Here is a 25811-nt window from a genome sequence, read left to right as displayed (position 1 = left end):
TAAGCCAGAATTCATTACCCTTGTAACCAAAAAGAAATTATTGATATGCCAGTTTCTACCATAAATAGCTGTAGTTGAGGGTCTGAGTTTATAAAACATTGAATGACTTACCACATGTTGCACTGGATGGTTTTGGTCGGAAGTCCACAAAGGATCTGTTAGACAGCAATTTCTCCTGTTGAGACAAAAACTCAGAGGTAAATCCTGCCTTGCCAAGCCCAGAAGATAAGCACAAAGACACATTGTTTTAAATCACAGGAGAGCAGAGTGTGCTGGAACAAAGCAAATACAGACTCTAGGGGTGTTTAGACTACAGCCTGTCTGCCTTTTTCCAAGTTGGGCTGAATGAAAAAGCAGTTTACAGCGAGCTCAGGATTACTGCAGTCATGCCAGAGAGCCCCAGCTGCACAGAGCATTGTTCAGTCTGGGACAGCAGCTCATGTTCAGGTGAAGCTTCCAGGTGTTTTCAAGGCAGTGTGGTAGGGAGGAGCTGGCTCACAACAACTGGCCCCCATCCTGTTTTCCCCCATCTCCTCTGTGCATGCCCAAGCCCCTTGCAAATGGGTCCTGCTGCATTTTCTGCCTTTATCCAGTATAGTTTTGTCCCTGAAGATGTGGTGGGTGTGGGCATGGTCAGCAGGAGATATGCCAGGTTTTCCTTTCTCTGCCAGGGACTTGTTTAGTTCCTGTGCCCTGAGCACCTCATTCACCACAGAACTAGGTCTAATATCCAGGTTTTGAACTTGGAATTGCCTGGACTAGAATAGATTGGTGGAGGTATGTAAGAAGTATTGAAAAACAGTTCAGACACTACAAATTCTCCATGCTGATTGCCAAACAGAGGAGTTCTGTTGGTCTCCATGGGATGGGTGGGCTGCCTTTGTCACAGAGGACTCCAAAGCAGGCCCAGTTTGAAGAAGGGGAGATTCCAAGGCTGACCATGAAGCTGGGAAAATGGATCATGGCACAGACTTTCTCACTGTGCACAGTGATGGAGGTGAACAGAGACTCTCAAGAACTGGGCTGAATTCTCCTTTCCCGAGGATTTTGATCACTCTGGGACATACCCTCAGGATTATTTCCCAAGCTTATTAAAACCAACATGGAGAAGCCTTTTGAGGAAGGACCCACAACTTCCCAGGCTCCTGAAGGTCTCAACCCAGCAGTTAAAAGGCAGGAGGGGAGAAAACAGCAGTTGCTTTGTGTGACATGGAGGGCTGAGGAAATTTGAAAGACAAATTATTCAAAATAAAAAGCAGTGCAAAAACAGATTAGGAAACTACTGTGCCGTGACTATTAATGAAGCGATAGAAAATATCAATCACTCCCTGGCCTCTGAAGCTTGCTGTGAGAGAAGAATTAGGAGATTTTATGTTCCAAGTACCAGGAAACCACAGGGCCCTGGTGCCTAGTTTTCAAAAGAACACTGAATCACAGGGAGGAAAGCAGAGTGCTGCAAAGAGCCAAGGGCAGAGTTTAAAAATAGCAGCTTTCAGTTTTGCTGCTTTTTTCTTCTTCTTAAGTGCCTGGATATAGGATCATGTCAGGGGGTGGATAAAGAGAGCAGACCAGCCCCTGTGGAGAGAGAAGTGTTCCTGAATGAAGTACTGCCAGTCGGGGGTTGTGGGCTGCTCATTTTGCACTCCAGCTCTCCCCCTCAAAGGAACCAGTCTCCCCTGCTCCTCCTGCCTGCCCAGCACAAGAGAAGGACACTGGGGGACTGGGGAGCTTTTCAAGCCCATCACTGTGTGCAGAAGCTGGGGCAAATGAGCAAAGCCAGGGGCTGAATGTGTGATCCAGCCAGAACCATCCCCCTCTGGACACACGCAGAGCCAATTTCCCATGGCATTAAGGACACTTTTGAAATGCTGTGCAAGGAATGGGATTTGCTGAGATGTTGGTGCTGATGCTCTGGGTCTGTGGGCAGGGAGAACTGGCAAATGTGCTAAACCAAGAGGAAGGATATCTGACTCCTGACACTGTTCAAATTTCTCCAGCCCTCAGAGTGTGTACTGTGCACCTCTTGAAAGACCACTAGGCCAAAGTCACAGCACCTACCAAAGCAACCACGTGGAGAAGCTGAGTGTTGGTACTTTAGACAGGCAGAGGAAAAGGAGACAGGTAAGTATCTCCTGAAATGGACAGTAAAGTTGGGTAGTGGGGTAACAGTGATGGTTTTAAAGTAGAAATGGGCAGGAACTGCAGAAAGAAATAAAATCCCATCCAAATAGATTGAAAAACAGATATGTCTTTAGGTAGCTGATCTTAGAAGACAAAGCTCTGTGCTTGCAGAGAGGCAGGATGCCCCCATGGGCCTTTGCTTTGTCTGAGCAAAGAGAAGAGAAGCACAGCTGATGCTCTGGATAAGGCTGTCTGCATCTGCCTCTCCAGGGAAGTCTGTGTGCCTTATGACTCACTGCTCAGAGGATGCTCTCAAATCTATAGAGGAATAATTCGTGTAATAAGGGCAGCAAGTGCAGGCTGCCACATAAAATCCTTTTTCCCAATTAAGTAAGCAGAAACACAAACCCTTTTCCCCAGCCTTCTCAGGGACAAAACAAGTTTTTCACTGCAATAAGCTATGATTGAAATGGAAGGTGGGGGAAGAGAAATACTGGCTCTGTCACTTGGTTAATGGGAGTACACAAATCATTTAAACTGCTACCAGTACATTGTGAGATTGAATCATTGCAAATTCAGTTTCTCCTGTCAGCAAGGACTTCCAGGCTGTACTGTGGACAGCAACCAACGTTCACAAAAAAATTGAGTACAGTTGAAAAGCAAAAAAACCTTGCATGGGTAATTATGCTGACCCAGTCGTACAGGAACATTTTAACTTTACAAATATGCAGAAAAATCCCAAACATCTGGAATCCAAAGTATTTCCTTTTAAAGGAGTTTCCACTGGAATGTCATCTGTTCTTGCTGTAATTTGAGATAGGCTGCTGACACAACCAACTGGACTCCAGTGCCCTGCATGGCACAGAGCTCTTCATTCCTGTGGCTCATAAAAGAACCCAGTAGTGCCACAGGCCACATGATTGCCATGGCACATGCACAGGTTGTTAAGCAGACAACCTCCTGCTTTCATGAAGAGAAGGAGCTCCAGGTGTCCCAGAGATGCTCCAAGAGACACCAAAGTTACTTGGTGCCCACCAAGCTCTGCTGCCCTTCAAAAGAACCAAGCCAGGATGTATTAGGAGTGCTTAGAGAAGCAGAATTGAAAGCTTTTCTTATGTGGGGAAATCTTTAAAGCACAAAGCCAGATCCACTTCATCCACTGCTTCCCTCAGCCTTGCAGGTACAAAAAGCTCCTTCAGCCCAGCTGGCCTGGGATTTTCCCTTGCTCAGCTTTCAGTGTGACTGCTGACAAAAGCAGTGTAGAAGTGCCCTAAAATGCAGCCCTAATGGTAGAAGAGCCCTCACCAAGTTGCCACTGCAGGGACTTTCTTGTAGTTTCTGCACCTATAGAAGACTGACTGGGATGTGGCAAAATTGTCATGCCAATACAGGGAGGCAGTTCAGAACAGGAGCAGGACTCCATACAATATTCTCCTCTTTGAAATGTAGATATTGCAGCAGATTGGAAAAGCAGGTGGCTTTTCCTCTGAGAATATAGACCAGGGAACATTTTAAGAAGCAGGGCCAAAATGAGTTAACCTGATCAACTACAGTAAACCTACTGCAAAGTACAGGAAACATGAAGCACTGCATTTTCTCATTTGTGGCTTGGAAAGACAAATTTGCCATTGAGCTTCTTCTGGAGGGCAATAGGAAAGGGCTGAAAGCAAGACACTGCTGCATCTTCATCTACCCTTGCACCCTACCAGCACAGATCCCTGGACTTCCTTGTACTTTTTAGCCCTCAGCAGTTGTGGAGCACCAACAAATACTCAAGCCTGGGGAGTTTTCTGTTTTTCATCTGGAAGATTTCAAAAGGTTTCCCAAGGGCCAAAAAGAAAAGGCATTTGGATGTTTCCTAGACAAAACCTTGTTTCCATTCTGCAGGAAGAGCTGACACTTTAAAAGGCAACCAACCACAGACATTGAGAAATGGTGCAAGACATCTTTGAGTTTGTCTTTGCCAATGCTTTGACCTCACCACAGCGACCAGACAGAGCTTGCTGAAAAGTTCTCAATACTTGGAAAAATAGTGGCACCACTCTACCATCTCTCATCCAGAGCAATGCATGAACACATTGTACTTCTGGAACAATTCTGGCCCTTGGCTGCATTTTGGGGCTATAAACACAGACAGCAATGGAGGGGGCAGAGTAGAGGAAAGCTGCTGGTAATGATGGATAGTATTTTTTAACAGAGTTCAGTGTGGCTGTGCAAGGAACAAGCCAGGCACAGGGAACACTGCATCATGCTCATGTTTCCCAGGTATGCCCTGGATTGAAATCCTGATGGATTTCTGTACCCCTTAGTGCTGGCTGCAGAGTAGGGTTTCCTTGGGGTTTTAGAGACCAGCAATATAAAGCTATTTCTGAGAGAATGACACTGTTAAGATACCTGGTGATACAGCAGCAAACCCCAGAGTCTCTGGCACAAGCAGAAATGTAAGAGCTTTCCAAGTGTCATGTCCCTCTATGGAGAGGATGTGGCTGTGAACATGCACTTTGTTATCATAACAAGAAAAAGCCACCAGCATCTCCTGACACCTCCAGTGCAAGCATTTGTGGTAACCCAATAATTTGTAAGCAATTAGGGCATGGTGGTGTATGTCTAGAAGTCCTTAAGCAGAGAGGAAAAAGGTCTTCCAAGGAAGTGGCACCTACATCTTCCTTGCAACTCCTCTGTGTATTACAAACAAGGACTAATCTGAAGTAGCCTGAGTGTTCCAATCAGGGATCCTCCATAAAAAATCCTGCTGAAGTTACAGAATTTTCTAGGAGTTCAAGTTGGATCAGACTCCTGGTACCAAACTGCCAGCTCTCTGGCACCTTCTGTGACAAATATAAGGAAATACAGAAGAACTAAGCATCTCAAATTTCCTTTCCTTGCATAGAGAACCTTACCTAAGACATTTAAAATATTCTTTATCAAAGAACAAAGCTCCAGTGGAACCTTGTTAAGAATAAATTTGTAGTGAGAGCAAAGACATGGATGTCCAGCAGTGAAAGTCAGTGCAGGCATGTTTTGACACAGGAGAATTCTCACATCACAGCCTGGTCCCAGAATAACCAGCAGCAAAATCCTTTTTGTGATAGGCCCAGTGGTTTGGATCATATTAATGCCAGCAGACACTTGACCTGGCTGTCTTGCCAGCTCCCAGGTTCATGCTTTCCTCCTTTGTTCACGAGATATTTGAAGCAACCATATCTAATTCCTCGCCTGTTTTCAAGGAAAAAAAAATCCCCTTGAGAAACTTTCTCTGTTCTCCTCCCAGTTGCACTTCCAGCTGGTTTTTGCCTTTGCATTGCTAGTTCTGTTCAAATCCAGGCCAACTCAGAAAATAAACTCCTGGCATTTTAAAAACCCTCCACTCTGATTTCAGATGGAATTCTGAACCTTTCCAAAGAAATTCTTGGGACTGGTCATGGAGATCCTACAAATCATCCTGTTTCTAGCTCTGGATTGGATGAGAAGCTGAAGCATAAATTTGCCAGGTGATATAAACTGTGTTTTCCACATATTATGCATTCAGATTAGTTCTCTGCTAACAACAACTCAGCAGCAGTAAAACTGGCTGTAAAAATCCATCATCAGGTATGCTGGAAGCCAAATCTCTGAGGTCTTAAAATGAGTGCTTATTGCCCAGGCCTACAGAGTAAGACCACATTACTGCAAGGACCTCACTTCATTATCCCTGCACTGGATGAGCTGGAGCAGCATTAAGGTCCCAGTGTCAGGCATTGCAAGGCAGCCCCTGCCCTTGGGAGCTTGAGATGTAAACCAGACAAAGCAGAGAATAGTCCTGAATTGCCTTTTCCTATGCTGGAATATTTCAGATGAATAAAGCTGCAGGTTTTGGCAGGCACTATCCAGCTCCGAATAATTTGCTTTGTATCCAGGCTGCTTAAAAGATACCAGGGTGAATTCTTCCCATTGATTTTATTTTGGGAAGAGTCCCAGGTCTTTGATTTAACTCCGTTTTTTGATTGCACATTATAACTCTGCCAAACAAACATCCATCCAAAGGAGCAGCACTACCTCTAGCAGATCCTTTGGGACCTACACTAATGCCAGTGGAGCTCAGGCACTTTTTTGTTCTTGTTTCTCCTCCAGGACCACGTGGCCACCACGATCCAAATGGGAAACAACACTTTGTGTGCACTCAGGAGCGAGGCTGGGGTACCACAATTTTGACATGACTTCAACACAGCCCACGCCTGCACTCCTGACAGGGCTGGAGCCTCCCCCAGGAACACAAAGCAGTTCCTCATGTCTCATTTCTGCCTCAGTTTTACTGAGGAATTTTCCTGCTGCACTTCAGCTGGAACAATATTTTAGGCAAATAGTGATGACTGGAGAGGCAAGTTAAGGGAAGGCATCTAGTAGCTGGAAATCAGGTCCATTACACTGTATTAAATATTAAGCTCAGTGTTGTAAGCCAGACAATTGCATACTGAATTAATAATGTTATTTATTCCATTTAGTGGATTATGGAGGACACTTAATCATCGTGGCATTTTAAATCAGAGCTGGCATCAACAACTCAGCTCTAAGAGTATTATATGGAGACACAGAGATGGATTGAGTAGCTGGAGGTGAAGAGAGTGTGAATGTGTGAAATACAGCAGGTTTGGTAATAATAAAGTTATATAGCCTTGATTATTCATTTGGATACTAATGCTACAGCAACACCCAAAAAAGCATAAGCAAGGCCCCAAAGATAAGCTTAAGCCGGAGCTTCTATAATATCTGAAGGAACTAAACTTCTCTTCTTTTTGTAAAAGAGTTACAAATTTTCAAAAGTATCTGCTCCCTAAAAGTATCTGCTCAGTCAAAACATGAAAATGTCATAGGAAATTATGAAACTGTTTTTTTCCCTGGCAAAGTGTATTTAAAATAATAAAAAATCTGAAGATGTAAAAAATCTATTGATACAGGTGTCTGAAAGCTGTTTTAATTTTTTTTTTTAACCCAGAATGGTCAATTAGTTTTTCCAGACTTCAACACTGAAAATTTTTGCAGGAAGTTTCAGCAATTGGAATCCTACCTTTTGAAATATAAGGATTAAATATTTAAAAGGTCCAAGGTACCTCCCCCTCTCATTATTCTTTCATTTTTTAACTTCCTAATTTTGGGCTCTCTGATTGCCATCTTTTTTAGCCACATGAAGAAATGGCTCCCCAGGCATCATGCAAGAATCCACATTTTTCCCAATCACTCAGCAGGAACACCCTATCACTCCTTAGGCACATTTCTCAACCTTAATCACCTCCAATTGCTATGGGTTCTAAAATTCAGTCCACTGGAGAAAGAAATAACTGCTCTGCCATTTCCTGCAGCTCTGATTTTTGTGCCTTTCATGGAACAATTTCATTGACTTCACAGGAGCCTATCTGCATTTACACCTGTACAAAAATGAGGCAAGAAGACCTGACCTTGGTGTGGAATATCAGGTTCATAAACGCACTCTGTATCTCCAAGAATCTCCCCATTTACAAAGGTGAACAGCTGTTGCTATAAATCAGACAGTCTGAACCAGCCATTAGAACTTCATCCAGATGATCTGTTTAAAATATACAAAGGCAACGTTTTGGAAATAAAAATCTACCCTCATGTCCTCAGGGACACCTTCTGTTAGAGAAAAAAAAAATCTCATAATTCAAGGCTAAAATTAGTTCATTTTAATGCTGTTTCAGGAGAGCCATGATACTCAAGAGTAACATTGCCTTGCAAAGGCCTGTTAGAGGACTTGAGGGATTCCAAACACCTGGTGATTTGGTAAACACTGCATTGGAGACATCTTTTTCACCTTCTCCGTGGGTGTAACTCTTTGCTGTAGCTGGAATGGCTGTATCTGGTTCAGTTCCCATCAACCATTTTCTGTTTGAATAGGAAACACTTACTAAAGTGTGGAAACAGCTGGCAGAGTTGGCTGTGTATGAACAAAACACGCTCTTGTTTCTGACCACAGCCTGGCCCCTAAGTTCCAGCTGTGATTGCCAAGGGCTGTTCTTGGCTTTTTGGATGAGACCAGGTCACCCAAGATGTACAAGCTGGCTGTGTTAAGGGCTGGTTCTTGGAGCATAACACTCACTGTCAGCAGGGATAAAGCTCTGTGTAAGTAGAGGGGAGCAGGGTGAGCAGCCCCATTTTATTAGCTGGGGAATTAGCACAGGAAGATTTAATTATTGGCCTCTGGACACTTACAGTTAGAGAAAGACTCATGTCTCTTCCTCAGACAGAAATATTGACATGCAAGTGTTTTCTACACAGCACTCAGCAAGCAGGAGAGGCTGCTGGGGACAGTGTCCATGCAGGTACCTGTGCTCCAGGGTCCCTTTGGCACCCAGCTTCCCTGGGACACCAGGAACCCACCTCATCTCCTGCTCATTAGTGACTCCTGATTGCACAGCACACATCTTCTGCTCTCACACACACCAAGAGCATGAAATACAGCCAAAGGGGCAAGATGGTTGGTCAGCCCTGCACTGACCACTGAGTGATCACCTGTTGCCAAAGCAGCAGTTAGTTGGCTCTGCCTTCACCAGGGCCCTGCTTAGTCCTGAAGGGAAAGGCTAAATCATGTATCACTGTTCTGATAGGCTTTGTCATTTGTCTTTCTCAGAGTTCTGGAGAGTTAGGCATAACAAGAACATGAGGAAACCAATGAAACACAGAGCTCTTCCCTGAACCCCCAGACCATCACACAGAGTAACAACTCAGCTCCTTTCACTCAATTCCTTGTGCTCTTCTGAGACCATGAAAAGGAACTTTATGATATGCTGGAAGGGATGAAGTATTAGCTATCATAAACTAGACTGAAGTAACTGAGAGCCTGCATTATTTTCTCTTTGATGTATACTTATGTAAATTCCAATAAATATGCTTAAATGTAACCTGTCTTCAATTCTAGCAGAGCTTATTAAATCTATTTATGCGAGACAAGCTAGGCTCCATGGAATGCCAGGAACTCCCCTGACATTTGCCTTCCTACTTAATGTGATATTCTATGATTACACATACCAGAGCCTTTCATTCAGGCATTTTAATTTACTAATACTTTTTACATTTCTTAACGCCCCTGTGGACAGGCATTAAGGGTCCACTTTATTCAGGAGCAATCAATCGGAGTGCAGCAGGGCAGCCTGTTTTGCTCCAGATCACGCTCTGAAACACTAGCAGAGTTTGGAAAACTCCTTCCATGTCACTCAGAAACACAATTTCCATTAAGAGCAGACGCAGTCTCTTAACGCTGGGCCAAACACTCTGAGCAGAGATGCAGAGGGAAAGCTTAGCAGCAGGCAGGCCACAGGAAGGAGACCAAAACTAACGTCCCCAAAGCAGCCACAGCGAGGACAGTGACCACCCCTCCTCTGCCAAGGTCACTCACCAAGCAAATGCTGCTCTCCATGGTGGGAATCTGTCAGTATTTCCTCCATTTCTCTGTCCAGAGCCAAGCTACCTGCTAAAGGAGAAGAAGGTATTATTAAATGGCATCAACTCAGTCTTCCTACAGCAACCTGCACACTTCAATCAAGTCCTGACTCCTCAGAGGACTGGCAACCCATTGTTTAGGCTCATCTTTTCTTGTTAGCTCTATTATTTCTGGAGCTTTTCATGTCCTTTAGTAATGAATTGCTTCTCTGACAGTCCAGTCTTCAGGGAGTGAAGAGAAGCCTGCCCAGCCTGGTAAGTACCAAGGAGCACAGGTTTCAGTGGGACTCCCAGTAGAGCCCATAGGACACCAACTCCTCTTCTACTGAGCCTCCAGGTAGGCTCCATCACCCCCTAAACACTCAGCAACACTTCAGCTACTAATGGCAGTGCTTAAAAGCAATACCTAAGAAGAGAACCCCCTTCAAAGCCATTTTCAAACAAAGAACACACAGCCAAGTTCCTTCCACACAGGAGCTCAGCTCCCAAGGACACTTTTGCCTCACAACTGCAGGACACGAGCCCTTGGTGGAGCATGGCTGCCTCTGGCAGGCAGGTGATGCTTTCTCTGTCAGACTTTAAGTGCAAAAACTCCTCATGGCACAAAGCAGAGACATACTGCACAGCCAAACCAAGCTGTATTTGTGTTTCTTCACGGTCTCCTTGTAAGTGGAGTGTAATATGCACACAAGGAAGCCCCTGCCCTACCTGGGTTAGGAGAGCACCTCCACCTTTGCAGTGGAATTACCAAGGAGAGGTAAGTCAAGAGGCCCCTCCTTAAGAGGTCAAATTCAGGTAAATGAGCCCCCTCTGTGCTGCTTTAGGGCAACAGAGCACCAAAAGCCTCCAGGTGTTAGAAGCAAACCACCTACTTTTCCTTTGCTTGGGTTTATAGTGAGAGGGTGACCTGGCTGCAGAAAGAAGATAAAACCCAAGATGCAATTTGCATCTGTAGGCAGAGATTTGGGCTGCAACAGGGAGAGCTGGGAGATAAACAGCCCTGGGGATAGCTTAGAATGAATCTTGCATCAGCATTTTTGTTTGCAGGCCTGTTCTTTGCAATGTTTTAGTAGAATAAACCCAAAACTGCCATCCCTCTATGTAAATAAAGGGATTTGTCATAAAGCTAACAGATCCTGCTCTGAAGTAGTTCCCCAGAATATGATGTGACAATGAGGTGCCTAAGAAAATAACTTTCCCACTGCCTGGGAAAAACCATTCCTAAGATGGTAACTTTCCAGCTGTGATCAATATGGGCTTCAAGAGAGAACAGGGGCCTGAAATACTCTGTGTATGGTCTGCACAAGGAGAACAAAGGCAACAAATAAAACTGAGGTATTTGTAAAAGGTCTGTGTCTTACCCCCAATTATCAGCTTAAAGGTAAGTTCTTGGAATGGTTACAGCCAGCCAGTTGCTCTGTGGGAATCTCACACACATCTGGCAGACAAGGAGCTGTAAACTGGTGCTTGTAGCCTTTGCCCACCCAGGAGATCATCCTGAGAGGTCCATGGTGCACCCCCACAAACTCTTCAGGTGCTATTCTCTGGCTGCTCCAGTGCTGCAAAAGGTGACTGAGATTTTTTGTTCCAATGCTTTTACAGTTATATTGTGCCCAAAAGGTTGAAGCAGAGAAACATGAGCCCGTGGCCTCCAAAACCCTGGGGCTCCACCAGAGTTTTGCAGTTCATTTACACTGAGTCAGGATTTGCTGCCAGGTTTGAACCCCCACTGCCTCCCTCTGCTACCCTTCTGGACACACAGATTTCTCCTACAATTTCCCCCATCCTTCCCCATGGGCTTGTGAGAACAAAGAAGCTCATGTTTGACAATTACTCCACGCAGAATCATTAGGTGTGATCATAACAGTGATGGAAACCATTTAACCTCAAGGGTCAGTCCCACTTTCCTGGCCCAGCCTGCCACCTCCCTCTCTTGCTGACTGTGGCAAGCTGGGCAGAAAGCAACTGACAGTTTTTAAGAGCTGTATTCTCACAAAACCAAAGTTATGATGGACAGAGAGCAAGCACCCTCATTTCATGAAGAAAAACACTGACAGTTCTGCTCCTCTTGTGTCACTTCACACACTCCAGGGCAATTGCAACAGCACTGAACATGGACTCATCCATCCAGGGGAAAACAAGGCTTCCTTCAAAGCCTCTTTTATTTACTCCAGTCAGCTGTGCTGAGTGTATCGATTCAATCAGCTATTTCCTTAACCATAAAACCAGATGTGCGCCGTCACGGCCCATCTACGGGGACTGAATCCATGCCATTTAGAAATGCAGAATAAAAATAAAAAAATCCCAAGAAAGCTGAGATATGCTGATGTTTGGAGCTCTCAGTTTCCTAGGTAAATTGCTTTCTTTTGAGTCACATTTATTTTTGTTCCCTCCAAAGAAATGCTGTTTTAGCCGCATTTCTTGGAAATGTGTTGAGATCTAATGGGTTGTTACTGATGTGAATTCTCAGGGTGGAGAATAGAGAATGTAGTATTATCTTTGCTTCTGGGTATCAGCAACTTCTGCAAGCAGTGTGGTGCAGTGCATGCCATTCCTTGCTAAGGGAATTAATTACCTTGGTCTCTAATGAGAAGAACTGTTCAGCTTAAAAAAAACAACATTGGAGTCCTTTGGACTTAGTTTAGCTCTGGACATCTAGGTAGATGTGTGAATTATGGAGGCCACATTGCTCAGTTTTCCTCTGTTTCTTCTCAGGCCACATTCTGTTGTTTTCCTCTGTATTTCTTATGGACACTACAGCTGAGGCAGTCACTGCAGCAGTTCCTCTTTGTAAAGAGTCACCACAGAAATGTGGTTTGGCTTTGTTCTGCTTTGTCTACTGGGTACCAGGTCTCCAAACAAGCCTAAGGAGCAGAGGAAAGGATCCCTGTGGAGTGTGTGAGGAGTTATCCACCTGCTGGCTCTTTCCTTCAGCCCAAAGGATGCTGCAGGTGATGCAGGTGGGGCGCACACAGCCACATCCCACAGCCTGCAGATCCTGCCCTTGCTGGGATGGAGACACAGGGTGAGCAAACATCTGCACATGGGAGGCCATGGCCCAGCTGAGCCTGCAGCTACAGAGAGGAGCCTTTGTGCAGGAACAGGCTGGGATTTGCTGGCTGGAGGGTTCTTTCAGCAATGCAGCTGTAATATGCTACATGCCAGATTGCAGACATTCCTGGGGCAGCTTTCCAGATCGTGAATAAACTCAGGATATATGTACAAGCCCAGCACACAGTGTGGGCTCTGCGAGGCCTGGAGGTAGCATGGCATTGCCTTTGCACATGTACAGCCTGCAGGGATTTCTTCAAGCCCAGATGTCCCCTTCAGTTCCAGGATGCACATGTGCTGATCAATTCTTGCTCTGTACTGGAGAAATGATCTCAGAATGTCATACCTCCCCAATGCACAAAGACTCATTCTCATTGCACTGTCCCTTGGCTGCCCGTGCAACATGACACAACTCTGAAACACCACAAATGTGAGCAGGGGGGCAATGGGAACATGAGACAGGTCTGTGCTACTCAGGGAAGGCTGCAGAGTGTCTGAGCTGGTCCATCCTGGGGTCCCAGTCACAAGGGTAGGAGTCACAAGTGATTCACTGCATGGGGAAGTGTTACTTTAGAAAACGAATGATTCAAATTCAGGAATTACTGAATAGCTTTCAGGCAAGCCATATCCTAATGCCTACCTAAACAGCATCTGTCCTGTGACATTTAGCATTGTCTGGGAAAAAAAACCAGAAGGGAAATATGGCAGCAGAGACAACAAACACTTAAGAAAGACAAAGTGCAAATGCATCTCCAAGAGCTGAGTGCTCTCAGTCCCTAGGGAAATGTGCCTGCCCTGTAGATGTGGTTTCCTCTGGTGCAAGACCCCTCAAAGGAGTCACGGGGCCTTTCTGTTCGTACAGTCATAATGCCTTTGTGTAATTGAGCACTACTAATTAAATCCAAAAGGAAGGGAATATTTTCCAAAAATGTCTTGCTATTTTTCCTCTCCTTTGAGAGAGTTTTCTAGCATCTGAAGAGTGGAGCTCTGTGTAGGCATGGGCACACACATAAATGAATTTAGAGATGGCTTGTGCCCCTGTCATAACTGTCACAGATGCAAAAATAAGTCAAGAGGAACAACGAACTCTGGAAAGTCAAACATTGGGTTTGGAAACAAGAAAATGTTGCATGTACTGTTCTGCTCCTGACCTGTACCTTGCACTGTACTGTTTTGTGTGTTGTTCTTTGTCTTCCCCAGAGAAGACAGAAACCAGACCTTAAAACATTCACAATGAATTTTCAAATCAATAACATGTGAGACTTTGTCTAAAAGGTAAAGTTGTTGTAAAAATCAATGTCAGAGAGAGCGCGTTGCCAATTCAATTATACTTGTTCCTCTCAAACTGACACCAAAAAAAAAGGAAAGAAAAGATGCGGGCTTATTTCAAGCCCAATACACGTTCCTTGGACTAACATCCCAATTTTGCAAATATTCTCAGGGCTTCTTATGCCAGCTCCCCTCAAGGGGTCATAATTAACTCTAAATAGGGTTACCTTGTTTCAGAATCAGTCTAATGTCAAGCAGTGTTTCTGCTTGTGTCCACAATTTTAAAATAATGTTGTATCCATTAAATAGCATGAAGGCTTCCCAGAAATGGGAACCATACGTCAAAATTTAAACACAAATAAGTGTGATTAGACATGGCAGCTGTCTAGAAAATATTCAGCTATTTCACTGAGTTTTGGTCAAAATGTGAATGATTGTACCTATTCCAGTAAGTGCAGAACCAGAAAGGCTCCCACATTACCCTCTGCTTCTCAAGGCAGATTTCATTTAAAGATTGACCCCAAAGCAAAAGAAAACAGCAAGATAAAAGTATAAACAGCTGTGCCTTCTGCTGGCTTAGCTGGAGACTTCAAGGAGTTTGAGATTCACTCTCTCAAAGACATGAAGCTCACAGCACCCAGCCAGACTGAATCCAGGCCACCATGGGAAGGGCTGAACAGAACAGCAAAATCCTAAAGCACAGACTGTCCTGGTGTCCAGGTGAAATGTTTGTCCAGTCCTTGTCAAGCCTGTCAATAATCTTCCCACAGCTGAAAGAGAACGACTGGGAAGTAAATGCCAACACCAGTAATTCAGGTGCAAACCCAAACTCTGAATCACCCTCTCTTCTCTCATATGAGAGAAATATCCTATAAATATACACCAAATACGAAATCAGTTACAGAAACACCCTGGAAATCTGTACTTGGTTATCTTGAAACTAAAACTCGCCAGGAATTTGGGTAAGTTTTTGCTTACAGACTATCATTACTGGCACTTGATCAGATGCAGATAAGTTAGGTTTCCAGCTTTAGGAAGAGAATAATGCAAAAGGAATTGGAATAGATTAATTTCACATGTTCCATTTCAGGACAGGTAGGTTTTTTTTTAACCATTGAAGAAACATTAATATAAATCTGTGCTATAACAGAACTGTAATTTATAAGAAAGTTCTAAAGCTTCCAGTCTGTGAGTTTCTGCAATAATTAGAAATTTGGTGTTTATTCAATTAAGTATGAAGTGAATAAGATTCAAAAGCTGTTGAGTACTTATTACTGTTTCTACAATTACTTGATTACATGCCTTGTTTGTCCCTCAACAGGCGAAGAATGGATTTCAGTGGTTTCCAGAGGAGAGCACGAACAGCACAGGAGCATGTTTTGAAAGGATGTGGCTATTTGGAGTAATGTGAGAGCTTCTGAAGGAAAAACAGCTTTGCTTTTTGGAACAGATGTCAGAACCCACTGCAGACCATAACAACTGCTACTGGCACAGCTAATCACACACCACCATGAATTTCTTCTCCAGATCTTCAGCTCAACTTAGACAGCATAGAAAGAACATTAGGCCGAATGGAGAATGAAACAACCTGCAAGGAATGGTCACATATACAAAGTGGGGGGCTTGCCAAGATACAAACCAGGGAAGAGGGTGTGTGGCAGCAGTTGGTGTTTGATAGGGTGTGTGCCAAGTCTCCTTACTCACAGATATCTCATAGAGAAGTTTGGGACCACCAATGCAAGCCTTCTGCCTGGGGAAAAAAGATCCTGGAAAACAGAGTATTGCAAAAAAGAAAACCGACCCAGAATCTAAGAACCAACCCATCTGTGATTGCTTCTCCCTGAAGGAATCACTTCAGGGAAATCCACATTCATTAGTGCTGCCCTACAGACTCTGGCAGAGCCTCCCTCCAGCACCTTGTTTTGCCATGCTGAAACTACCAAGTAAATGCTCTTCTCACTGGGATACTGCAGACAACTGATGTTGGTGAAAAAATCTGGAATCTGGAAAAGAACATTTCTAGGAAATGGAATTATATCGCCAAGATTTATGATGAAAACCTCAGTAGACAGAGAGCACTGCAGGACACAACCTTCAAAACATTCCCACCAAGCCTTCTGCTCTCCAAAGATCTGTGCTTATGCTGTAGAAGCAGTAAAATACTTTAAAAATACTGCATGGTCAATAAATAAAGCAATTGTTGAAGCACAGATCAATAGATCAGCTGGATACACTAAAAAGAAATAAAATCACAGTGTTTTTAAGCTATTGTCTCTTCTGTTGAAAAGGTACCATATCTGGTTCTTTACTTAAAATGTTGCTAGACAAGAGGGAAGAGATATTAAAACCCTTCCAGACATTAAAGTATTAGAACACAGTTTAGTTTTGTTAGGGAAGAAATGCACAATAGGAAGAGAATATCCTGCAGTATCTTCTCACAAATTAACTGGCAGCTCTAAAGCAGCTGCCTTCCAAAAGCCTGGACTGATGTTACATCTGATCTCATGAAAATAGCCATAAAGTCTGACTTACCAAGATGACTCTGCTGGCTTTAAGCCTCAATGAATAACATAACCCTAAAAATAGAGTTTGAGTCTATAAAAATCAAAACAAAGTTTGATGTAGAGACAGTTTTGCAAGCAAAAATGAAAATATTGAATTCTCCATTAGGAAAACACATATAATAGACCAGCCTGGGGAAAATCTGTTGAGCACCATGAACTTTGTGGATATCAGTATGAAAGGCAAAGCTTTTTGAAGAATATAATCTCATTTTTATTGATTGTCAGAAAACTGAAATGTTGCTTCCACAGGGTGATGAAAAAATCCTTTTGGGACCTGGCTGTGGATGCTGGGATTCATGGGCTCTTGTGACTTGTTTTAACTGAGCTGCTCCTGCATGGTGGGGATATTTCTATCCTCAGATATCCCTGCACGCCAGACTATGCTGCTCTTTCTATTTACAGATGGGGAATAAAGACAGACAAGAGTCAAGGGCCAGATTTCCAACTGCACTTGTTTATGAAAATTAAAGGATTTCTTGAAACACAGCTCAAACATGCCTAGACAGGGCTTGATTTCCTTCCAGCCCACTCCAGTGGGAGGCTCCGAAATAGCATAAAATACAACACCTGAACATGATGATGAAAGGTTAGAACCATCTGTTGCAGAACCTGCTGGCTACTGTGATCCCAGTGGCTTTCCTGTGCTCATCCTCACTATGAGAGTCTGGAATTCACATGGCCTTGAGACTGTGAGTGGTGCAGCTTCTAAAATGCAACAGGGAGGATGCCATCAACATCTGCTCCAGTCTGTTGAGATGTCAACAACCACACCCACACAAGGGAAGGTGTCTTGAATGCCGAGCAAATGGTTTCCATGAAGTTTTGGGGAGGAATCTAGCTTTTCATGGGAATGCTGAGGAGGACTTAATAGATCAGGGAGTTTCTGCCAAAGAACTCTGCCTATACTCTTTATGAAGCTTGATGAAACTTTTAGCTATTCTCTTTATGACTTCTGAACTTTAAAACCAGGACAAACCCAGTGTCCCTCTCTCGGGACAGTAACAATTCTCAGGGCCCTGAAGAGAGACTGTCCAGAGGTGCAATTACTTAGGGCAAATCTGAACTGTTCATTAGCAGTACATTTCTCTCAGTTAATGTTGGAGCAGACTTGGGATAAGTCCAAGAGCTTCTTCAGTTATCCCATGGTGTTGTCTTAGATATAAACTTAGGAGGTGCAGAGCATCCACGCTGGTTGTGTTCCTGCACAGCAGATCCCTGAGCGAGGCTGCAAGTTCCCAGCAGATGGTGGGGGGAAAAAATCTGGATGTACATTCTGCCAACAAAGCGAGCAGCCTTTAAACATACAGGGTTTTAAATGTGATTAGAAGTCCAGGTAGCCTCTAAGGCAGAAGAGAATAATCTCTCTGTCTCTGTGAAGTCCCTTCCTCTCCAGTGGCAGTGCTGGCTGTTGAGGCCCAGCCAGAATGAAGGATGCTTTGCATGACTCTCAGTGTTTACTCCCACAGGAAGCAGAGTATCCTGTCTGGCCCTTGGAATGCTCACCACCTGACTCTGGCATGCTCCAGACAGCGAAGCCTTTTTACCCAACTGGAATGTGCTGCAGTTCAAATGCCGAGAATAAAATAAGCAAGAAGGGCTGCTCTGCTGGCTGGGAGATCAGGGCACTGTTTGCTTAAGGGTTAGCACTGAATTGGGCTCTTTCTGCCACGGGCAGGCAGAGGGGCACAGCCACAGGGTGACTGACTGACAGTGGGGACTTCAGGGAGCTGTGATCCTCCCCACTGCAGCCTTTGGCCAGCTGGGGTGGCTCCCAGAGAACAAGGCCAGGTCCAGATTACCAGAGGGAGTCAGGATCTGCCTCACTCTGTAAGGCAAGGGATGGTGAGCAGGTCTCCAAAAATGGTCCTTCCAAGAGACATTTCTGTAACTGGGTGTTGTAACGTCATCAGTAACAAAGAGCAATTCCCCTGGCCTTGCACTTGGTACTGATGCATCTGGCAGCACACAGTGCTGGGGTTCACCATTCACAGGACATGGATAGACTGGAAAAGGTCTAGGCAAGAGTCAAGAATTGAATTAAAAGGTTACAAAATAAGTTTAGAGCAGAAGCATCCAGTACTGCAATTTCTTCTTGTTGTTACAGAGTGATCTTATATTCTGTTGAAGCAGAAATACAGGGAACAAAACTGACCAAAGACTTTTCACTCTGGCAGACAAAACCAGATTTGGTGGCTGGGGGTTGAAGTGAGAATTTAAAGCAGCAATAAAGTGAACATTTCTAATAAATGGAACAATTTACTAAGGTAGCAATCAACTCCTCACTAGTGGCAACCTTTGACGCAGACTGGACTCTTTTCTCAAACACATATTCAGTTCAAAGGACATTAATTGCAATTCGATTTTGATTACCACAGCCTATATTATATGGAGGATCAGAACTGATGCACTCATGGATTCCTGCTGCATATTTCTAGAATACTATGAATCCTCTTAGAAGTGTGGGAAATCTCTGATTCCCCTTTGTATAGATATTAACCTTGAGATATTTGTTCCTAGTTCTGCCCAACTGCCCCAAAATTTGCTGCCTGATCACAAGTAGTGCCTCCCAAGGAGATGGCTCATTGCTGAAGCCGTGCAATTTTTCCTCTTTAATTCAACTTGCATTTTTTGAGTTCAGTAAACTTAGGGAAAGTTCACAGGAACATGTGATCTGTAATTTCATACAATAACTAGCTGTAAACTCTCTGTCTGTGTTGATTCAGAAATGAAGAAACCCCCAAGATACATTTCTTAAAAACCAATTAAATACTCCTCCAAACAGCACACAAATGTACAATCTCAGGTTGCACATAACACAAAACCAGCCCAGCATTTTCTTCCTAATAAGCATAGCAATGTAAACACAACTACAGACATTGTTTTCTACTTAGAAGAATGTACCATGAGATGTTTACAGACCCCTATGGAAATGTACAGACATTTGGTTGCCTAGCAAATGAAGGAAATGGAAAAGTCTCTCAGCTGGGACACTCATAATTAGGTTGGCAAAGGGAAAAACAAAAGGTCTAGAAACAAAGAGAGGCAACAGTCCCATGCTGACCCAGGAAAGGCTAAGACAGTGCCAAGGAGAGGTACATAAAGGTGAATTTTCCAATGTTTTCATTTGAATATTAGCTTACCATAACTCTGTGTGTGTGAGCAGGGAATTCGGGCTGCCTGTTGGAAGGACTCAGTGGGAATGCTGACACATGGAAGCTGCTCTGTGGCCTTGTCTCCGTGGGATATGTTCTTGATGTTGATACTTGGCAGGGTCTGGGAACTTCTCTCCTTCGGGGCAGGATGTTGCTGGGCAGGCACTGCATTTATGGGAGGCAGATCCAGTGTGCTCCAGTGTGAGGCAGCAGCTCCTGTTTGTGCAAAACATCAGCAAGAGAGGCACATTTGACATGTGGAAGTAAGACCAAAGGCCACAGCACCTGCCAAATGGGTTTCCTGATGGCTGAGCAGCAAAATGCTTTGGCCATGTGGATTTCCAAGGCTGCACTGTTCATGACTGTGGCCTGGGTATCCAAAAGCAGAACCTCCTGGAGTCTCAGCACAGCTGTGCCTGAGAACTGGTCCACCACAATCCTCCAACCCTGCCTTTGCTGTGAGCCATGGAAAGCAAGTTCCTACACTGCTGGCTTTTGTGCTTCAATAAATAAAAGACTCGAAAAAGACAATTTTTACTGCCATCAGGGCTGGCTCTAAAATAGAAACTTTGCAGTTTTGATTCTGTTGGTGTCACAAGGAAACTGTCCCCTTATGCACACAGCAAGCAGTTCTGTTTCCAAATTCTCACAACTTCATGCTGATGTTGGCTGCATCCTCTGGGAAAGTGGAAATAACAAAGCCTGGTGCAAAGAAACAATATGTTTCCTTGGGGTAAATTTCCCACAAATAAATGTGGGAAAAGGTATCAGGCACTTGCTTGTGAAAGAAACGAGTTTCTCAGGCATCCTCCCCATTGTGGTATTGGTTACCACAGAAGAAACATTTTCCATCCCAACTCCTACCCATAGTTACATCAGACAACGCTATGGCCAGACTGCACTTTCTTCATACAACATTCCTTCTCCCTGGAAAAGCAGGAGGAAACCTGTCTGTACTGCAGGAGTCAATCCCACAGCACCACTGCAAGCATTTCCTGGCCTACCAGCTTCTCCTCCATGCTCCTACAGCTCAAGGGTTTTACCTCACAGTGCCTGGGTTTGGAAGGGGAGGGCAGTGTAAAGTTGCTTTGATATAAAGATTACTCTAATTTACAGCAGCTCTTAATGCCATGCTACACAGCTTAACCACATACATGAATCCTGGATACAACTTGAAGAGAATTTGGTTTTAATCTGAACCCTTGAATTTTACATATGGGAAAAAGCCAATCAATTTCAGATTGTTTATTTATGATGGGGTGGTGGGAACATCGGTGAAATTACCTCCATAATAATCAGCCAGCTCTGCTTTTGGCCAAACATCTTCTACACCCAGAAAATTGTGTTTGCAGCATTTTTAATCCTTTTTACTCCCACTTTTATCCCACAGACACTTCAAATCAGCAGTTTTCAAGCCTCATGAAGTTCATTTTCCAGGGAAAACATAATGCTTTAAACTGAAAATTGTAACTTGCAGATAATATCTTTCTTACCCCTTTGGACCCTCAGCAACAGCACATCACCCTCTATGGTTCTGCAGAGCACAGGGATACAGCCACTGCCCAGAAAAACAGCTGTATTTGTGCCACTCAGCCCCAGCATTTCTGCTCAACTAGAAATTTTGCCTGGCTTTAACCCACAGGAATAAAAGGTGTGGTGGAGCAGGGGGAAGGGATGTTTGCAATGGCTCAAATCTACAAAGATGGTTTCCAGCTGCATTTCACATATGATTTGGGGTTTGGATGAAGTTTTAACAGAATTTCTCCATGAATTATGCAAGAGGCTGCTGGAACGCTGCAAGTACACAGAGGCACAAAGAGATTTTTTTTTTGAAGCAGCCCTTAGACAATCCACTGGCATCTGACACACGAACCAAATCAAAACCCAGCCCCAAAAGGCAGAGAGCCTTAGGCTGGGGAGGGAGAGAGAAGAGAGGACCCCGGTGCCGTGGGGACACGGGGTGGGAGACCTGCTGCAGTACAGCACTAGATGGTGCTGTATTTTAGAAATAACTCTGCCTCGTGGGTCCCTTTATGTTGGATGCAGGCTCAAAGATGTGGCAAACACACACAGGCTCCTTTTGAGAAACGCTGCCACTCTTTTCAAGGAGAGTATGGATTTTCCTTTCTGTCTGTTTATAGCACAGGAGTTAATAGAGACTATGAATTTGTAACTGGGGAGTTGCCAGTGAAACTCTCCAAGTGCTGCTGTTTCATTTGGGTGTGTGATGGGAACTTCAGAGCACTGTAAAAGTGTCAGGAACAACACTGTGTCTGTGTTTACCTTTCCCTGACTTACCCTCCTGCTCCTGATTTAGGCTGGGGGCAGTCTCCCAAAGCCCAGCAGCAGAACTGCACACCCTCACCAGAAGCTCAGAGCATTCAATTCTGCCAGCCAAGCTCTGGTTGCACAGGAACACTGTCACCCTGGGAAAGTGGGTGGCACTGAGCATGTGGCTGGTGCCAGGAAAGTCTTCAGTGGTGTTTTAGAGAAGCATCCACCCTTGGGTTGTCACTGCCACAGGCTGTACATGAGGAGCTGGGACCCCATGCTCCCCACTGGTGTCACTTACTGCAGTAGAGCTCTTCAGAGGGAACAGGGAGGAAGCCACAGACACCCAGGTGAAGTGGAGGAAAACGACTTTTAAAATAGTGGCCTAAAAACTCACCTGTAGAAGAAGATGGGTGGCCTCCAGGGTTTACTTCTCCTGCTGTTTCTCACTGCACTTGTGCTGGTCTATGGTGCATTTCTGAAGATGCTGGGCACACATTCAGAGCTGGCCCATTACCCTCACTCCCAGAGACTCCAGCAGGCAGAGCAGGTGCTCAGCAGTTGGCTGGATCCAGCCTGGGCTGCAGTGGGCAAAGCCTTCTATCAGCTCTCCCTGGGGCAGGAAGGGCTCAGAGACACCTGCTTATTCCAGTTGGCCATCCAAGGAAGCAGGCACTCTCTCTTCCCTCCTGCTCGGCTTCCAGGCGCAAGTGAGTTTGGTTTCCTGGCCACAAACAGGGCAGCCTGAGCCAGGAAAGGGTAATTAATGTCAGAAAAGATCAGGGACGCAGCACAGCACAGCTCACTTGGCAGCAGCACAAAGCAGGGAGGGGGAGAGATGTCTTTTGGAGAGCCTGCAAGAAGCCAAAGCAGCCAAATGAGCTCTGCAGTGGCTGGGCCAGGTTGCTCCCATGGCAGTCAGTCCCTTCAAGGGGTCATTTAACTTCCTCCATGGGGCATCAGCAGTCCAGACACAGCTTTTTGGTAGGGAAGGATGAGGCAAACGTGGGTTTGCTTCTCCTCATAAGGTGTGGGTGAAAGGACAAGGCAGCTTCAAAAGAAATATGAGCCTGCATGGAAGTCTGTAGGATGGAGGTTGGCACAACCAGCGTGTCTGCAGGGATGCTCAATGGCTGAGTGAGAACAGGCCCATTGCTGGCTGTGTGCCCAGCAGCCTGTCCCATCACACAGCATGGCAAGGTTTAGCTTGGCAGCAGAGGTGGTGTCTGGCTGCCAGAGCCTTGGAGGGAAGTCAGGAGCCAAGGAAGCACCATTCCAATGGGCTAATGAACTCATGCTCAGGAGTTTTGGCTTTGCTAAAACTCAGTGGTTAAACAGAGAAGGAAGATTTGTGATCACTGCTTCATAGTCTGCACAAACCCACCATTTTCAGGGGGCCTAAAAGGATGGGGTCTCCCACCTCAGGTAAAACCCAGGCATTGTGGGATTGCTGTGCTCCAACACCAAAGCAAGTATGGTACTAAATTAAAATAAGATGTCAAAATGCGTCCTAGTGCTGTGGGAATTAGCACTCTACAGCACACTCCAGTGCTCTCAGCAGGAGTTGCCTCTTATCCCCAAGTCCCTCTGGCATCTGTAACATGACAAAGGATGCCAGTCCCAAGGACTATGTATAGACTGAAGCAGAGATAAGCAGGAAGAAAGAGGACACTGTCTGCAGCAGACAGCAGGGCAATAGAGTGTGTCATGTCATACCTGAGGATGCTATTTTGAGAGCTCAAGACAGGATGAAGGAAGTAGAGTTATTAAACTCACTGGGAAAAGGCATTGGAAGTGGCTGGCACCTGTCCCAGACTGGAGAGAGAGAGAGGCTCTGCAGACAGCCCAGGAAAACCAAAACATGCCTTCCCTTTCATAAGGAAGAGCAGCCAAACTGGGGCTCAGCTTGGCTCAGAGTCCACCTGCAAATTGTCTGCCACAGTCTGCTCTCACCGCCGAGGGTCGCGTGGGCAGGAGGAGCTGCCGGTCAGAACTTAGGGCCAAATTCTTAAACCAAATTCTTAAACCTCTCCCTATCATGTTCACAACTAATTCTGACAGGGACTAGGAATAAGAGCCTTAAACTCTCTAGTCCATTTTCTCCTCTTCCTCATGTGTCAAACAGGCAAAGTGAGGCACACTGTGCCACAGCCTTGCTCTCTCTCATCCCAGGCTCTGCCTATTTCACCCAGCTCTCAGAATTTTGCTCATTCAAGTTATGTCTCCTTAGAGTTTGCCTATATCAGACATTATATTTTCACATGGAATTTGCTGCATTTCAGCATATTCTCTCTAGCAAAGGCATGGCTGTTTTCTATCTCTAAGTGTGATTAATTCTGTGGCAAGGGGAGCAGATTCATAGAAATTCTCAAAAGAAAATCCATCATGAGGAGGCACTGGAGGCTTCTCCCACTGCAGATTACTGTGGGGAAAAAGGTTTAAGTCTGCTACTGCAAGCTTCAGTGCTGGAAGAAACGACCCCTGATGCTGAACTGCAATAGCCCACAACTGTGAGAGAGGCTGATTATGGCTGGGACTGCCACACAGGGGGACCTGATGTCTTCCTGGATTATCCCCTTAGAAATCCAGGCTCATACTGGATGTGGCTGCCAGCACAGTGACTCTTAGCTCTCATAGCAGGAGAGCCTGATGGCCAGGGGATACTTTTAAGCAGAACAGAGATGTAAAAATCCTGCTTTCAATTAATTGCATCACCAGGGAACTGGAGGGCAATTTGGATTAAACTGCTGAAGCTCTTTCAATCACTTCCCAGGGGAAGATCCAGCAGGAGTGAAGGATTCAGCCAGAAATGACAAATAGGGAAGTGAGTGAAATGTGGGGAGAGTTATTCTTCTGCCCTTCGTAAAATTCAGGTTTCATACTGGTCCAGACTCCTGCACTGCCAGCAGTGGGGAGATGTGGGGAGTCTGAGGCAGCTGACACAAACCCTGTCATGCACAGTGAGGGGGTCAGTGCAGAGAGATCTGCTGCTGGCTGGTGTAGGGGCTGTATGGCCCAGGCTGACCTGCCTGGGGATCCCTCAGCAAAAACAGAGCAGTGCCCTGCTACCCTCACATACCCAGTTTGTGTGTGGCCCAGTTTCTGACTCCTCATAAAGTAGCCTCTGTTCTAGAGGATCCAACTTCTCACTCTCTCCATGGGCAAAGCCAGGATTTTTTTGGGCTCATGCCTGATCTGCCTTGCTGCTCCTTCTTGAGTTAGAAATTATGCACTACTGGCAGCAAGAATCACAGCCTCCTCTCCCCACATAATGCCAAAGACTCATTTATTCTCTTCGAGTTCAAATAAAGCTCTACTGTTTTGTAGTGTCACAATGGGCTGTTTTTTGTTTTCCAGCTACTGATTAGATGGGATTACTTCAGCTGCCTCCAGGCTAGCAGGGCACCACTCAGCTCCTGTGCATCACTGGCCAGCTCTGGGAAGCATCTCTCACTCCCACCTGTATGCCCAGCAAATCAAACCAAGGGATTCTCTGGCTCCTCCATTGTAAATCAGCCTAGAAATTGGAAGTGAGGCTGCACTGCCCCCAGGCACAGAGTAGGTACCTGGTTCTGGATATGATACAAAAGCTTTTTCTGGTGGAAAGGTGGAGTTTGGTGACTCAGGGGATGGCTCTAGAAGGATTTTCAGGCCTTAAAGCAGCCATCCTGTGCAGATAAACAGGGACCAAAAAAAACCCCAAAAATATTTTCAGCATTTAATGAAGCAAAGCTAGTTTTTTAGTGGTACATAATTAAACAAGTGGTTCAGTCCAGACTATACCCAGATCAACAGCTAGGAGCAAGTAGAACAAATCTATCTGAGTTCAATTTACTAAAACAACACCCCCCCCAAGTAGCTGGAAATCCTCTGTATCTGCATTTTAGTTGTGTCATTTCTTTGCTTTTAAAAGCCAATGAATGCCAGATGTCCCTGATTTTGGTTTCCAGCA

The 25811-nt window shown here is 45.0% G+C and overlaps 1 long non-coding RNA gene across 1 annotated transcript; it reads right to left on the bottom strand.

Annotated features, from left to right (window-relative positions):
- Positions 1–129: 129 nt before the first annotated feature.
- Positions 130–22351, bottom strand: LOC143695437 (uncharacterized). Its single transcript, XR_013184601.1, has 4 exons — positions 22257–22351; positions 19577–19804; positions 9509–9583; positions 130–175 (listed from the first exon to the last, which is right to left on the bottom strand). It is a non-coding gene; the product is annotated as an uncharacterized LOC143695437 (long non-coding RNA).
- Positions 22352–25811: the final 3460 nt, after the last annotated feature.

This window comes from Agelaius phoeniceus, chromosome 18 (assembly GCF_051311805.1).
Source record: "Agelaius phoeniceus isolate bAgePho1 chromosome 18, bAgePho1.hap1, whole genome shotgun sequence".
Taxonomy (NCBI): domain Eukaryota; kingdom Metazoa; phylum Chordata; class Aves; order Passeriformes; family Icteridae; genus Agelaius; species Agelaius phoeniceus.
This window is presented reverse-complemented; position numbering and strand designations above follow the sequence as displayed.